Below are 17,482 nucleotides of genomic sequence, written 5' to 3'. Positions count from 1 at the left end.
CCAGTACTGCAGCTCCAGCATCCAGTACTGCAGCCCCGGCCTCCAGGACTGCAGACCAAGGTCCAGTACTTCAGACCAACATCCAGTGCTGCAGACCCGACATGCAGGGCAACAAATGCGTTGCGCAGGCCTGACACCAGAAGAATACTGGGGCCAGTTTGGGAACACCGACAGGTAGGGTTTCGGTTCTAAACTGGACATCTCCTTACTACAAGTGAAGTTTTCAAAATATCTTCATTTGCAAGGAGTCAGCGGGGGAAGGGCAGACTTTGGGGCAGATGGTTCTGTGTTCTGATTTCAGCCCTGCCACTCACCATGTGGCACTGGGAACCAGCTCTTCCCAGCCTAATCGCCTCAAGACATAACACCTACTTCAATGGTTAAATGAGAATAGATATACTGCACCTGATCTCAGGCGAAATAGCAGGAGGCTGCCTTACTCTGTTTTACTTGTGAGTGTACTCACTGACTCAGTTTATCTTCCAACTAGGAATTTGAAAGAGTGAAACCCTACTTACTAGAGGAATAACTAATCCAACCCATCTTTCCAGTTTTGCATAAACACTGCAAACCTTCAAAAAACTGTCTGCTGTTCTCTGGTTGCTCCAGGGTGAATGAACACTAGCCCATGGGGAAGAAGCATTTTTTTCCTTATTACCCACCATGGATATTTTAAAGAGAGATTAAAAATTAGGGCTACCTGTACAATATGAATTTCAGAGTATCTTGGAGCTTTCCGTAAATATACTACTCTAAGGTCATCAAGTGATAGGTTTTGCTTTTGAGTTTGGTAAGATCATAATGAAAATGTCTATTATTTTGTTTTGTTACATCACCCAGATTCCTAAAATCTGACAATTAAAAGGTGATCCCCAGGGACTTTTGTTATCCATCATAATGCCTTCAGCAGAGATTTTATCTCATCTCAGATAAATACAGATATTATAAAGACCCTAAAAAAGCAGATCATACACTTGCTCAAATAAAGCAGTCCAATGTTCAGCATCTTTTGGGCAGAAAATACTTACATTTGGCCTATTTATACTAAAGTGTGAGATCTTATCTTTTTGTCCTTAATTTTAAAAGATCAGAAAATAGATGATAAACATCTGCTATAAGATAAATCTCTATGCTTCTAACTAATAAAAGAGTAAATACATCTATACCTTCTGTAAAGACTTCCTTTTGAAGTATAGTAACTTTAGCTTTCCATATGCAAAAAGAGGAAAAAATGGATATCTCTGGTAATGGACAGAAAGCTTTCCAAGGATATATGAGATTGAACCATGTAAAACTGACAATGTCTAACTACTTTTAACCTAAAAAGGACAATTTCCTATGTTTCAACCTGTACTTGGGTATAAGACATTTTACTTGGAAAATAATACTGAACATTTAAGAATGTGGTTTGGGTTTTTTCACTTCTTGTACCTCCTGAGCCAGGCTTAGTTTCCTGAAAAATACTGCACAAAGTGTATTGAGGGTGTGACCCCCAATGCAAACAGTGAAATCGTGGAATCTAGGCTCTGAAGCCAGACTGCCTGAGTTAGAGATCTGGTTCCCCCACTTTGTAACTCTGGGATTTTGAGCAGGCAACCCACACTATTTCACTTTCTCATGTGTGAAAATGAAGGTGATAACAATTCCTACCTTGCAGCATTGTTATAAGGATTGAATAAAAAAATTGCTGCAATGGATCCTCATTTTTCATGGGTTCCGTATTTGCAAATTTGCCTAATTGCCAAAGTTCATTTGTAACCTCTAAATCAATACTTGCAAGTGTGTTCATGGTAACTGAAGGACAGGTGCAGAACAGCATAAAATTTGAATCATCTGGGGCACATGGTCCCCGCTAAGAGGGAGCAAGCTGATGCTCTGCCTTCTCATTTCAGTTCATACCATAAACAAGTGCCATTTTTGTGGTCTATTAAGTGTCATGTTTTTCACATCTTTGTGCTTTTTGTTGATTTCTTTTTTTAAGACTTCTCTTTTTTAAAGATTTTATTTATTTATTTATTTATTTATTTATTTATTTATTTATTTATGAGAGAGAGAGCATGAGTGGGGGAGGGACAGAAGGAGAGAGAATCTCAAGCAGACTCCCCAAAGAGTTGGACATTCAACCAACTGAGCCACCCAGGTGCACCTTTTGTTGATGATTTCACTGTTTTAAATGGTCCCCAAGCGTAGTGCTAAGGGCTGTCTAGTGTTCCTGCTCAGGAGGAGGCCTCGGCTCCCAGGCTGCTTTCCCTGGGACCATGGTCCCCACACCTGAAATCAGCCCCTGCCCGCTCCCCCTGCCTCCCTCACTTCCCCTGATCGCAGGAAAGCAAGAATAAATGAGGCAAAGACCAGGCCAGAGAGGAGAGCCTGGGTCAGGGAGACAGAGGTCTCCCCGCTGGGGGAGTGGGCCACGGGAGCTGGAGACTGGTCCTTTCTGCAGGCCCAGCCCACCCTCCAGATGGGAGCCTCCGTCCTGTGTCAGGAACTCTGCACAAACCACCACCCCTTATTCCCACTTTGGGTGAATGAGGCTTGGTTCCCAGAGAGCTTCTTAGGAGAGGAGCATCATACAGGGATGTGGGAGCCCTTCCCTTGTGGCAGCACTTCCAGCATTTTGAAAAAAGATACTGTAGAACTTTTTAAATGTCCTGTTCCCTCCTCTAAGATCTCATGTAGCACTTGGTAGGAAGTATCAAATGTGTCCAATACTCTTAAGCATTCAGGTAGGAAATGACACTTGAAATTGAATTAGAAGTATCTTGGAAAGAGTGCAGAACCCCTAAGTTTGGAAAGATGGAGTCATGTTTAATCATTGGTCTTTTACTCTCTCTCATGAGCTTGTCTCAACCACTTCCCTGGACATGGTAGCAAATCTTGATACAAGTAGTAACATCATATCCTCCTTAAGGACTAAGCCCCCCCCCCCCTCCCCGCCCGGCTTTGTGAAGGAACAAATCAGTAACCAGTGAGCAGGTCTGTGGCCAGAGTTACCCTAGTCCTTCGCAGCAGAAGGGGTCTGGGTCAGAGGGGAGCAAGGTGGGCCTGAGCAGAGGGAACAGGACTGCTTGCGAAGGTGTGGGTGGAAAGCAGAGATTCCTGTAGTTGCTTAGAAGTTATAGAACTGAGCTGAGAAGAGACGATACAGGCCTCGGGAAAAACAGCCTAAGTTCTAATCATGCTTCCTGTTTTTCCAAAGAGACCTTAATTCTCCCTGTCGCATTTCCTGGTCCTGTTCCTGACATCCCCCCGGAAACAGAGTGAGCCGCTCTGACCACCACTGCCAGGAAGGTGACAGGAGGGAGGTGGCCGATTACAACAGAGCGCTAGCCCCATCCCCACACTTGCACGGAGGCCTCAGGGGTCCTGCGCTGATCCAGAGGCACACCCGCCCCGAGGGACGGCAGACACGGAGGCCAGGATGTCCCAGGGTTCGAGGAGGCCGGCGGTCCCAGCACATACAAGGTGTGCGGGTGGTCAGCATCACGTCTGGCTGCTACGTCCAGGCCGGCCCCGCCTGCAGCCGCTCTCCGTGCACTGGCTGGGGAGGCCCTTTAATGTTTTTATTTATTTCTTAATTTTTTGGTGTGGAGGTCCTTTTTAATCTGTTCCACTCATTCTTCTGCTTAAAAGCTTTCCACTCCCCCCATGTTTTTAGAATAAAGACCACAGCGATAGTCGTAAAGGACAGAGTAAGTTAGCATAATACAGAGAACTGGTCAGTCTTCTTTCCAGCCTCATGCATTACCACAGTCTTTGCACAACCCGTGCGTGTGCACACGTGTGTACATGCATACACACACTGTATAAACACACTCAGAAACTCACATGATTAGCCAGACCATCCTGCTCAAAGTCTATGAAATCTGTGCCCCACCTAAAAGCCTTTCTCTACTCAGTTCTCGTTGCTTGAAATCTTACTTCCCCAAAATGCCTTGTCCCCCACCCAAGCTTCTTTTCTTGGCCAGTTCTCACTTGACCTGTGGGTCTCCTTGGAGAGCCTTCCTGGACCTCCCAAGACATGGCCAGGTGCCCCTCCCCGTGCCCTCCTAGCTGCTCTGTCCATCCCGCACAGACTCACCAATCACTCTGCTGATCCTGTCCCCAGTCAGCTGCCCCCCGAGACAACCTGGTTCGTGTCCTGGCCCCATCCCGGGGCCGAGAGCCCGGCGCTGGAAGGAAGCTCAGCATGAGTTCCTCTAATGAATAAATGAGTAACAATAACTAGAGCATGTTAAAGAATCTGAGGTATAAATTGCTTCCGTATGACATCTAGGGTTGACTATAGAGGAGAAAATAAATCCAGATGTTAATTAATGAACAGTTATTTCTTGCATATGTCCTGTGTGGCCATGCTACCTGGGTCGGCAGCGTATGTCCATGGATGAGTGACAGAAGTCCTGTCCCTACCCAGTGATGGAGCTGGCTGGGAGAGAAGAGGCTTTAAGAAGTCATTATAATGGGCAAACAGCCAAGCCATGGGATATTACTCAGCCCTAAAAAGAAACAAGCTATCAAGTCATGAAAAGACATGGAGGAACCTTAAATGCACATTACTAAGTGAAAGAAGCCAATCTGAAAAGGCTACATCCTGTATGATTCCAACCACATGACATTCTGGAGAAGGCAAAACTACAGAGACAGTGAAAAGATCGGTGTTTGCCAGGGGCTGGGGAGAGGGGTGAACAGGTAGAGCACAAGGGGCCTTTAGGGCAGTGAAACTGTTCTGTATGACACTGTCGTGGGGGACACATGTTGTCACATTTTTATCAAAACCCATAGAATGTACAACACAAGGAAGAAACCCTGGTGTAGAAGACGGACTTCAGTTAGTAACAATGTATCAGTTGGCTCATCAATTGTAACAAACACTAACGAGCCCTAATGCAAGATGTTTATAGTAGGGGAAACAGGGACTGGAGAGGCAATATATGGGAACTCTCTACTTTCTGCCCTTTTTCCAGGAAACCTAAAACTGCTCCAAAAATGTATTAATTTAAAAAATAATAATATACCACTGAGTTCGTTGTATTTGTGAGCATGGCTCTGTAAGGACATGCAGGTTTCCGCAAGAGCTGTGCCTGGGAGCTCTGCTGGTCTGCGCAAGCAGGAGAGGCCACTGAGACCTCAGGAATGAGTGGGCACAGACCGCGGAGAGGGACTCCAGGAGGAGGGCGATGCTCATGCGAGGCCTTGAGCTGGGAAGGAACTTAGTGTATTTGAAACAGGAAGAAAGTTGTGAGTGTACGTTGTTTGGCTGGTATGAGCAGCACAAGAGGGAGGAGCACAAGCAGGGAGGAGCCTGCTTCTCCCTCTCCCTCTGCTCCTCCCACTCGTGCTCTCTCTCTCTCTGACAGATAAAATCTTTAAAAAAAAAAAAAAAAAAGAAGGAAAGCTCATTCACTCAGACAGTCACTCAGACTAAGCCCGATGCAGGACTCGATCCAGGGACTCCAGGATCATGACCTGAGCCGAAGGCAGTCGTTTAACCAACTGAGCCACCCAGGCGCCCTCAAGAGAGAAGTTTTTATACCTCGATTCCCCAGGAGAGAAACTGCCTCCCTAGGGGAGGTGGGAAGGAGCTGACTGGGGAAGGCTTGCAGACCATTGTCTTGGTCGGTTTGGGCCATCACAACAAATACCAGACTGCGCAGCTTACGGAAATTTCTGTCCCACAGCTCTGCAGGCTGGAAGTCCAAGACCAAGGCGCTAGCTGATTCCGTGTCTGGTGAGGGCCCAGTTCCTGGCTTGTGGACGGTCGACTTCTCCTGGTGTCCTCACATGCTGGACAGAAAGGAAGCTCTGGTGTCTCCCTCTTTTTATAAAGGTGTTAATTCCATCATGAGAGCACCACTCTCGTGGCCTAATCTATCCTAATCTCCCCCGGAGGCCCCCTCCAAATACTATCGCCTTGGGGATTAGGGTTTCGACATATGAAGTTTGGAGGGACGTAAACATTCAGTCCATAGCAAGCTTGTTAAGGATCTGGAATTGTCACCTCTGAAAGATGGGAAGCCATTGAATTTGTCACATCAAATGCGAATGGGACACATCAGATTTGCGGTTTTTAGAAAGCTCGATCACTCAGGACACCTGGGTGGCTCAGTCGGTTAAGCATCTGTCTTCGGCTCAGGTCATGATCCCCGGGGTCCTGGGATCGAGCCCCAAGTCGGCCTCCCTGCTCAGTGGGGAACCTGCTTCTCCCTCTCCTTCTGCTCCTCCCACTCATGCTCTCTCTCTCTCTCTCTCTGACAGATAAATAAAATCTTTAAAAAAAAAAAAGAAAGAAAGCTCATTCACTCATGCTTGGAAAGTGGGTCTCAGAGGGCAGGCGTGGATGTGCACCATCTCTTAGGGTTTGTAAGGTGGGCCAGAGGAGGGAGGGGCACCGTGCCTTAGACAGCGATGGCGTGGAAATGGGCAGAGGGAACAGTCACCAGACTAACGATGGGATCCGCAGGCCTTGATGGCTCGCAGAGAGGGTAGCAGTAGGGGGCTCCCGGGGTGGGCACGAAGCGTGGTGCGCAGGTGGACTGGAGATGGAAATTTGGGGGGCATCTGGGTGGAGCCCTAGTGGTGCAGGAAACCCCCCAGGAAGCGTGTGGGCAGAAGAGACGTCTGCACAAAGGAGAGGAGCAGTGAGCAGAGGGCGGGGAAGCGGCGCAGTGTCTAAGATAAGCAAGGCGGCTGGACTCACGTGGGCCACCACAGCGCCTGCGTACTTCTGTAGCTCTCCCTTCAGGGGACTGATGAGGATTCGAATGGCTCGACTAAAGCAGGCATTTCCTCTGCCATGGGTGCTCATGGAACATCACCCCATTACCGAAGAAAAGATCCAGAATCTTTGCTGCGTGCGCATTAAGTATGTCCAGCGAAGCCCAATTCACCTTGACACTCAGGTTCACATTTGCTGAGCCATGTAAGTCACCAAATGGTGAGTGAGTGAAATATTTTCCCCAGGGACCTGCACCTTGTAGAAAATACTCTGCTTCTAAATTTTGCCCATATGTGTTATTATAAAAAAAAAGACACAAAGGTGACTTTTCATGGATATCGGGCATTGTATCTTTTCAAGAGAGAAGTTTTTGTTTTTGTTTTTTTTAAGATTTTATTTATTTATTTGAGAGAGAGAGAATGAGAGAGAGCACATGAGAGGGGGGTGGGTCAGAGGGAGAAGCAGGCTTCCCGCCGAGCAGGGAGCCCGATGCAAGACTCGATCCAGGGACTCCAGGATCATGACCTGAGCCGAAGGCAGTCGCTTAACCAACTGAGCCACCCAGGCGCCCTCAAGAGAGAAGTTTTTATACCTCGATTCCCCAGAAGAGAAACTGCCTTCCCCAGATCCTATCTCCTGAAAGGCAGCAGGGGGAACCTGGTACCCTAAGAACAGAACTCTCCTCTTTGCTGTATCTTTCCGACAACAGCTGGTGTCGTCGGCCGCAGTGTCCCTGCTGCGGTCACAGCTATGTTGAAGTGGAGCTCCAGTCACTGCGTTCATGTCCTTCCGAAACTCCTGAAAGTCAGGATTACTTTCCTGAAACTCCTTTGCTAGTGCATGAAGACAAGTCCTCCTTCCATGACTGACGCTTGGAATTAATAGGCCAGCAGTAAACAAGTTTTGGATGTTGATTGCTTAAAAGCGAAAGTAAAGTTAGCATTTTGATCATTTATTTCTCCTGATCTACTTGCTAATATCCCAGCACTCAGGTGGCTCATCCAAGGTTACATGTGAGAGGGGTCAGCCTAGTGACCGAGGACAGGTGAGCACCATTGTGCAGCTCACCGCAAGGCCAGTATTGGGAGCTAAGGCAAGGTCGGCAACAGTCACAACTCGGGGTGGGGCAGGGGAGAGGCCCGTGTGTGTGGCCAGAAAGGCTAAGCAACCTGCACTTTCTTGAGGCGGACTTGGCTGATGATCAGGACAGTTTGGCAATAGCGTTTCTCAACGTTGGGGGCTGTTTGTGTTTGAATCCTGACCTGAATAGCATGACCAATTCACTTCATGTTTTTCTCTGTTTTCTTCTCTATAAATTGGGAATCATAATAGAATTACATAATAGGGATGTTATAAGGATTAAATGAGATTATACAAGTGGGGTCTTAGAATGGCATCTGCTACATACCACGAGCTCCATCAATGAATGATGGATTTTGGCATTGTTTGTTTGGATAAACCATTACTTGTATTCCAGCTTGGTTGCTTATTGGGTATGATCTTGTGCAGATGGTTTTGTTTGTTTGTGTTTTAACTTCATGTGTCTCCCTAGGAAAAAGAAAACATTATTACAGCAGTTTTTTGTTGATTGCATCTTCTGGCAGTTCTATTCTCTGGATAAGAAAATGAACTGCAATTTTGTGCTGGGCATGGCGCCTACTTAAGATTCTTTCTCTTCCTCTCCCTCTGCCCATTCTTTCTCTCTCTCTCTTTAAAAAACAAAACAAAACAAAATAGCCCCACATATTTAAAAGTTCACTTAGGGGCGCCTGGGTGGCTCAGTCATTAAGCATCTGCCTTCAGCTCAGGTCGTGATCTCAGGGTCCTGGGATCGAGCCCCGCATCGGGCTCCCTGCTCCACAGGAAGCCTGTTTCTCCCTCTCCCACTCCCCCTGCTTGTGTCCTCACTGTCTCTCTTTCTGTCAAATAAATAAAATTAAAAAAAAAAAGAGTCTCTTATGAAAAAGAAAATGAAAAAAAAAAAGTTCACTTACAGGGGGCACCTGGGTGGCTCAGTTGGTTGGGCATCTCCCTTCAGCTCAGGTTGTGATCTCAGGGTCCTGGAATCGAGCCCCATGTCGAGCTCCCTGATCAGTGGGGAGCCTGCTTCTCCTTCTCCCTCTATTCCCTGCTCATGCTTGTGCTCTCTCTCTCTCTCTCAAATAAATAAATAAAATATTGTAAAAAATGAAAGTTCATTTAGAAATTATGCTGTCTTTCCTCTTCTGTTTTGTTTTTTTAAAGATTATATTTATTTATTTGACTGGGTGGGGGAGGGGAGAGCCCAAGTTGGGGGTGGGGAGAGGCAGAGGGTGAAGCATACCTCCCCGCTGAGCGGGGTGCCCAATGTGGGGCTCCATCCCAGGACCCCGGGATCATGACCTGAGCAGAAGGCAGATGCTTAACCGACTGAGCCACCCAGGGGCCCCTTCCGTTTTATTTTGTTTTGGTTTGATTTTTGTTTTCTGGCTGTCCTTTAGCTGGTTAAAGGTGCAGCAAATGACACCCAAATTAACAAACTCTTGGTGACCAGAACTCATCTGGGTGGGCTGGGTGGGAGATGGTGAGGACGGGCTCTCAGGCGTCCTCCCCGACAGGAAAAGCCTCCTGTGTTCACCAGCTGCCTCTCCCATGCGGATATACATTTATGGAGGCGGAAGTCAGCCAGGGGTAGACTTCTGTGTTGGCATCAGGGTCACTTGCAGAGGGGCTGGTTACAAACAAAACGTGCAGGTTTTGGACTACGATCCAATCCCAGTCTGTGTGTCTTCGCCCCTGCCCGACTTGGGCCCAGACGCCCCACCCGCCGTCTGCGCGCGCTTTGCCCTGGGTTTGCACGTGCGCCTTAGCAGATGAGGGGTATTCCAGTAAGGTGGATGTCAACAAATACTAGCTGGACGTGAAGCCCAGTGTATCACTCGTGACCTCTGCGTTCAAACCTTGTGAGGCCACAAGGTGGCGTAATTTTGCCACAAAATAGTCTCCGGTGGGGCGGCGGGGGTTGGTAATCTCTCCCTTTGGGGCCTTGCTGGCATTCTGGAGGCAGGTGTTTGCCTGTTTCCCGGTTCCCGTTCACGTGCTGCCTACTGCTCGGGAGTCCAAGGAAGTCCCTTCCTGCACGGCCCAGTGACCGTGTCCCCAAGAGACCTCAGCTGACCGAGGGGGGGAGAAAGTGAGCTCTGCCGGTAGGTGGATCGCACAGGGGATTTCATTTATCTTCCTCCCGCCCTCCCTTCCTTCCTTCTGAGGCGGGGTCGCCCAGCGCCACGGTCAGGACAGAATTCTCGAGACCTTTTACAGTGCAGCTCAGTAAGTTTATTTGAGTAGCGTGAGGACAGGACCCGTGGGCAGAAGGAGTTGCACTTTTGCTGTATGAAGCTGGTGGTTATATGCTTAGTGCTCAGCAGGAGGGGATGTGCAGGGATTATTGGATCATGAATGTCTTCAGATTTCTACTTTCACAAGATTTCTCTGGTGCCCGTCGTTCGGTTGGATATTAACTGTCGGTGAGATTTACAGGCAGTCATGAGACCCTTTAAGAATGTAGCAACCAGCGGGTATTTGATCCTTATAGGAACTCCGCAGGCTACAGGTCAGCCTTCTGGGCTATAGGTGAACATTTTCTGCTTCTATCCCTCATCTCTCCCCCTCTCTCCCTCCCTCTCTCTCTCTCTTCCTCTCTCCCTCCTTCCCTCTCCCCCCTCCTCTCTCTCTCTTTCTTCCTCTCTCTCCCCCCTTCGCTCTCTCCCTCCCTCCCCTTCTCTCCCTCCTTCCCTCTCCCCCTCTCCCTCCCTCTCTCTCTTTGTTCCTCTCTCACTCTCTCTCCCTCTCTCCCTCTCTTTCTCTTCCTCTCTTCCTCCCTCCCTCCCTCTCTCTCTCTCCCTTCTTCCCTCTCCCCCCTCTCTCTCTCCATCCCTCCCTCCCTCCCTTCCTCCCATTTTCAGGAGCCTCCATCTCCTTTCTTACTTTTGGCCTTGACCTTTGCATTTCTGCCTATGGAGCAGCCCACAAGTGTCTCTGTAACAGGAAAAAGAGCAAAGGGCCGAGGGCCACCCCTGGGAAATGAGCTCTGTGTCCAGGGCTTTCTGGAAGGACTTCTGGGTCCCGGAGGTCCACAGGAGGACACATGTGTGCCCTGACGGCTGTGCGTCCTCTGAGTTCTGCTTAGGAACACCAGCGGGGCGGCCAGTGCTTGCATTTTTCTCACGGAATGAGACAAGCGTCTCAGCTAGCGTGACTGTGGCAACGACCACATCCGAATTTGTGCTTCTAGGTGAACGGTCCAGGGTGACTGGGAATGAGACCCACGGCAGTGCTAAGGGGTTAGGTGGTGGGTTCCAGTCTTAAAGAGCTGGATTCGGGCTCTCAACCCGAGCTGCGTGATTGGTCTGCCGTGCTAGTTCAGCTCTTTGCATCCAGGCTCTTCACGTGTGACGTGCTCGGCGCATCTCAAGGGCTCCGTATACATTAGTTAGTACAATGGCATCCTGTTTGTCGCAGCTCCTCTTTGTCCTGCAAGATGTCTCCTTTCAAAATAACTGTAGACTCACAAAATCGTTGCAGACGTAAGTAGAGTTTGCTTCTACCCTTCCCCTAATTTCCTAATGTTAACATCTTACAGAACCAGACCACTGGGATCGAAACCAGGAAGTCGGTGCTGATGCAATAGTATTACGCACCGATCGACAGACCTTACTCGGTTCCTCCATCTGTCCTGCCAACACGCTGCTTTCTGGGGCAGGATCCCTTCCGCCTCACGTTCGGCCGCCGTGTCTCCAGCCTGCGGCAGCTCTACTACCTTTATTTTTCATAACCTTAACATTTTTTTTAAATTTTTTTTTTTAAAGATTTTATTTATTTGAGAGAGAGACACAGCGAGAGAGGGAACACAAGCAGGGGGAGTGGGAGAGGGAGAAGCAGACTCCCCGCTGAGCAGGGAGCCCGACACAGGGCTCCATCCCAGGACCCTGGGATCATGACCTGAGCCGAAGGCAGACGCTTAACCCACTGAGCCACCCAGGCACCCCAACCTTAACACTTTTGAAGATTAGCGGTCAGTTATTTTGTACATGTCCCTGGCTCTGGGGTTAATCTGATATTTCCTCATGGTTAGATTGAGGTTGTGAGAATTCTTTTTTTTTTTCTTTTTAGCTTTTAATTTATTTATCAGAGAGAGAGCGCGCACATGTGCGTGCAGGATCGGGGAGGGGAAGGACAGGGAGAGAGGGAGAAGCAGACTCCCCGCTGAGCAGCCCCCGCCCCCATGCAGGTCTGATCCCAGGCCCCCAGGATCATGACCCAAGCCGAGGGCAGATGCTTGACCGACTGAGCCCCCCAGGCGCCCTGAGGCTGTGAGAATTCTTAGTGCGTCCTGTCAGGAAGGGCGGGGTGTGTCCATGTTACTACAGATACTCCCGACTTTGATCCCTTGGGCGGGGTGCTGGCCGCCAGATTCCTTCACTGTCGGATTGCTGTTTTCCACTGTCATCCAGTGTACCTGGGAGGAGATACGCTGACACTGCAACTGTCATTTCTCCTTACGCTTCCGCCCACTGAGTTCAGCACCAACGATGAAGCTGGCCTGCGCCCAGTATTCCCGTGGTGTTGGCCTAACAGGAATTTTCATCACCCGTTCAATATTTATCTCGTGGCATTCTATCCTAAGGCGGAGCTCGCCCCATCTTCCGCATGAACACATGTATATACATGTATGCCTGCGTGTGTGTATTCATTTACTCATTCATTTAACTATTCAGTTGTAGGACTATGGACTTCTGGGTATTTATTTTACTCTGTGAGTTCGTAATTGCTATCATTATTTGTTTTGTTGCTTAAATTTGTCCCTGATTGGGAGCTCTGCAAGCTGGCTCTTGTGTTCTTTCAATATGCCCTCTTCATTTCTTGCGACTTCCTTAACTTCTGGCACGATGCAATGTGTTTCCCCCACCCCACCATTTCCCGGGGAACCCCGGTTCCTTTCATGGGAAATTGGTGTTTATGAACGGGAATCTGGCCTAGCCCTAGGTACGTGTGTCCGTCCTGCGTTCCATCGCCTCCAGGCCACCTGAGCAGGTAGAGCCGGGGGGAGTTTTACATATACACACATCATGAGTTCAGTCTTAGACGCCCACTTTGCCTTCGTCTTTTTCTGAGAGCCGGAAATCTGGCTCTGGTCATCCACAGTGTATTTACGTATTTGCTGGGTCCTGGATGAAACGAACATAGTTTCAGAACTTCTTGCCCGCACTGTTGTGGAAAACACATTTCCTGATGAGAGTCTAACATTTGTGTGTAGGTTTCTTCATTGGAGCTTCCCATGTGCAGTCGATACACTGTTCTCCAGACTGATACAGGTTAGTTCTTCTCTACCCCACCCTGCTGTAGTTCTGTCTTCATTCCTAAGGCCGGTCGGGGCATTTCCTGCTGCTGCATTCCGTTTGGGATCCCCCAACAACCCGGCTCAGTCTAAGAATTTATTTTTGGCGGAATTGTTCCAAGAGAACTATACCCAAACACGCGCAGACACGTTTCCTGCATTCCCTCCCCCTCCTCCTGCCCCCCCACCCCCGCCCTCCCCTTGCAGGCAGGTAGCTCATTAACTCCTGGTTTGCGCTTCCTGTGCTGATTTTGCACAAAAGATCAGACACATGTACTTGCCTCACCCCTTCTTTCCTACATGAGGATGGCATGTATGCTTTTTTCACTTAATATATTCTGAAATCAGTCCATATCAGTTCTTAGATCTCTCTCTCTCTCTCTCTGTTACAAGGGCATAATGCTACATTGCGTTCCATAGTTTTCTCAATGACTACTTAGGTTCTTTCTGTAATTTTTCAATAAAAAACAATGTTGCAATAAGTAACCTAATGCACACACATACATAATTTTTTAATTGTTGGAATTATAAGTTGTGTACTGCCATGTCAAACTGCCCCCGAGCGTAATAGCTTCAAACGGCAAACATCTGTGGGGCCGGAGTCTGTGAGCAGCTTGGCTGGGTCATCAGCTCAGGGTCCGCCCTGCAAGGGTGTCCTTAGGCTGCCGTCAGGCCAGAGGGCAGGGCTGCCGTCTCAGCTGACAGCTGGGGTGACGGAGGACCCCTTGCAAGCTCCCATGCGGTGCTGCGGGCCGGAGGCCATCCCTCACAGGTTGTTAGGCCACCAGGTTGGACGGAAGCTGCCCCCACTCCCGGATCCTATAATGGACTTTCCATAGGTATTTGATCTCCCTGAATTCCACGTCTCTTGTAACAATCTCCCGGACTTGTTTCTTTTCTTATCCCAATTCTTCCTTCAAGAGCATTTCCTTTTTTTTTTTTTTTTTTAAAGATTATTTATTTATTTGACAGAGAGAGACACAGCGAGAGAGGGAACACAAGCAGGGGGAGTGGGAGAGGGAGAAGCAGGCTCCCCGCAGAGCAAGGAGCCCGATGCAGGAATCGATCCCAGGACCCTGGGATCATGACCTGAGCCGAAGGCAGGCGCTTAACGACTGAGCCACCCCAGGCGTCCCTTCAAGAGCATTTCCAATGCATGGCAAACTTTTGGGGCTTTATATGAGGGAGAACATTTATATTACACTCACACTTGAATGACAATTTGAATACAATTTTAACATTCAGAGTTATTTTCTTTTACTACATTAAAAACATTACACCATTAACCCTGCATACCATTTTGCTATTAAGAAGTCTTTTATCTGTCTTTTATTCCTTGGTAGGTAGGTGAAGAAATAATTTGTCGTTCAGCCAGGAGACTTTTGAGAGTGAAGGGCACACTACAAATGATTAAGCTTGGACAGTAGGTGTAAACCAGCAAGGTCATAGCTGAACTAAGTCACATGGTTTATCTATTTATAGGTTGTTTGGTCAACCTATTTATAGGTGATTTGTTCTTTTGCTCTGGAATCTTTTAGAATTTTCTTTCTGCATGTGATATTCTTGGGGTTTGCTGTGGTGCTCCTACACGTGGTTTTCCTGCGTCCCTGCTTGGCCTTCTGTGAATTCCTTATGCCTGAACCACTGCTCTCCCTCCCACCTTCTCTCCCCCCGCACCGCCCCCATCTATGCTCCCTCTACTGATTTCTCATGAGGAACTGTGGACACGAGGACTTAGAAGTCCTGTTCCTGTGTGAGGCTCGGTTGGAGTCCTTAACTGCCAACAGAATGTACTCTGACCAGCGTAAGCAGACGAGGAATTTACTGCAGGCTACGAGGTCACGGCAGAATGGGAAGATCTCCGAGACGCTGCTTCGAGGACCAGCCCCCAGCCCCCAGCGTGGCCAGGGCGGAGCAGCAAGCTGCCCGCACCGCACCGCACCCCCCACTCACCGCCTGGGCTCCCACTGCCACAGGCACACGGTTCTCGGAGGCGGGAGCCGCCCGGCCCCCAGGCGGCTGTTCTGCCAGAGCCTGCCTCCTGGGACGCTTCCACCGGGAAGCCTGACCGGCCCGGGGGTGGCCCGGAGCCAGAGCTGATCAACGGGGAGCCTGATACCCCTGAAACCAAGACTGCACTAGATGCTAACTCGCTCGAATTTAAATTAAAAAAGAAAAACAAATGGAGTTTGGGAACTTCCTAAAATCCATAAAGGCTGTTTAAATCCTGTGGGCTGGGTTTAGGACACGCCTTCCCTCCCCGCGGATGCCCCGGGGAGCCTGCAGTCTCCGCAGTCTTCCGAACTGCCTGTTGGCCGAGTGACCCAGATCGACCCACGATGTCACCTCTAACCTGAGACAGCTGACACCAACACGGAAAACCGGACACTTCCTTTGAGGGCTTGCCTGACTCTCTTTCTAGAAGAAAAGGGAGACTTTTAAGTTGTAAATGAAATTTGCCGAGTTCTCCCTCATGTGTCCAGAATTTTTCAGGCTATTTTACAAACACTGTTAAGCTCGTCTATTCAACGGAGACGTTAGCTCGTTGGTCCAGAGGGCTTTCGGAGCATCGGTCTAGAAAAAGTATACTTACTACTGAGATACCTTCCCCGCCCCTCAGCTGGCTCACCTACTCCAAGTGTTTTTAAAGACTTGTAGCAACTTCTAAACACTACAACAAATTATGAAGGTGTAATTCTTCATGAGAAAGGCTTTTAGGGGCGCCTGACTGCCTTAGTCGGGGGAGCGTGTGACTCTTGATCTCGGGGTTCGAGCCCCACGTTGGGTGTAGAGATTACTCTAAAAAATAAGAACTTTTTTTTAAAAAAGGCTTTTAGAAGGAAGTGGAGTGGGTTGAATTTAAATGTGGTAAAACTTGAAGATCTGCTGAGCACTCTATTACTGTGCGTGAGGTAGTCCACTTTCTAGGTTAAATGCAAAGCGCAGTAGACTCGTGGCCGGGAAGGGGCCCGGGCATGCCCAGGGCGTGCTCTCGCAGCCTGCTCTAATGTGTTCTGCCCTGTGTTCCTATTTCTCTCTCTTGGCCAGAAGCAGAGATATTGCGGTGAAGCTCACTGCTGCCCACACGAGCCTTCCAGCCGCCCCGTGCTCACCCCTGCCTGACTTACAGCTCAGTCGGGCCCAAAGTACTGTTGCTGAGCCAAACGAAGCACATTTCGTCTTGGGTTCCTTCGTTTTTCTTTTCTTTTCTTTTTATTAACACATACATTATTTGTTTCAGGGGTACAGGTCTGTGATTCAACAGTCTTACACAATTCACACGCTCACCGTAGCACATACCCTCCCCAATGTCCATCACCCATCCACCCCGTCCCTCCCACCCCCCTCCCTATCGTTTGTATTTTTAAACAATTAGAGTCACTAAAAGGTGGCAAGTACATAACTATGGTCACTATACTTGAAGGGTATTTAATTGTGCTAGAAAAGATATAAATAAAGCATTTTGACTTCCAAGTAAAGGGAAAATTTCAGACAAAACCCTAGAGCTTGCTTTTACCTAAGTCGCCTTTGCTTCCCTGTGGGATCTGAAGAAACCCTGAAGGCACATCTCCCTGGAATCTCCCAGAGGAAAGTTAAGCAGGGATTCACACAATCAGGAGCATGTTCACGGAGAGAATTGTTTGAATTTACGCAGGGTAAGCCTTGGTGTGGAAATTCACAGCACGGTCTGTGGGAACTTTGGGGTGCCGTTTTTACTTACAGAGAAAAGTCAGAAAGGGCACAAGAGAACTTTCACATCAGGACAAGATTAAAAAGTCAAACTGGGGAGGGAGGTGACGGTACTAGAAATAAAATAGTAAAAGGCAGAATTGACTTGTTTAGCCAGAACTCATCAGTTCTGGCTTGAAGCACTCACAGAGATTGCTCAGATGGGCCAGTCACCTCGAAATGCACGGGCTCACCCAGCCCCGATTTCCTGCACTAGGAAGACTGGCCCAGAGCTCCTGCGTCCTCCGTGTCCTCCTGGGAACAATCGGCTGCCAGAAGGCACACACCTTCGCCTGAGAACAAATGTGCACAATCGTGGGGAACGCCACACTGAGTATGTGCCCGGGCAACACAGAGTGAGAGATTATTTTATGTGAATTTACAACTACTACCTGGAACTTACATACTTAGGACATGCACTCTGAGGACAAACTGTAAGGAAAATTTTGAGCTTTTATTTCATAGTTTCATCATTTATGGTAATAAAGGTGCGATTGTGAAACCATTTTTGTCTAGTTGGGTAATGAAGTGTCTGAGTTGTTAGAAATGGTGTTGTTCAGTACAAAAGATTCAACTGTGAAAATCAAAGAAATACTGTACTATATACAACAGGAGAAATATCAGTACGGACTTACGATGTTTTAGAAAGCTCTGTTTTAGTG

The 17,482-nt window shown here is 48.4% G+C and overlaps 1 long non-coding RNA gene across 1 annotated transcript; it reads left to right on the top strand.

Moving 5' to 3' along the window:
* The first annotated feature begins 9,753 nt into the window (after positions 1-9,753).
* Positions 9,754-15,809, top strand: LOC116634741. The gene is made up of 3 exons (XR_004300022.1): positions 9,754-9,900; positions 13,011-13,068; positions 14,807-15,809. It is a non-coding gene; the product is annotated as an uncharacterized LOC116634741 (long non-coding RNA).
* Positions 15,810-17,482: the final 1,673 nt, after the last annotated feature.

The sequence above is a fragment of the Phoca vitulina genome, unplaced genomic scaffold (genome assembly GCF_004348235.1).
Source record: "Phoca vitulina isolate PV1807 unplaced genomic scaffold, GSC_HSeal_1.0 scaffold9, whole genome shotgun sequence".
Lineage (NCBI taxonomy): Eukaryota > Metazoa > Chordata > Mammalia > Carnivora > Phocidae > Phoca > Phoca vitulina.
The sequence above is the reverse complement of the archived record's forward strand: the minus strand, read 5'-3'. Positions and strand labels throughout refer to the sequence as shown.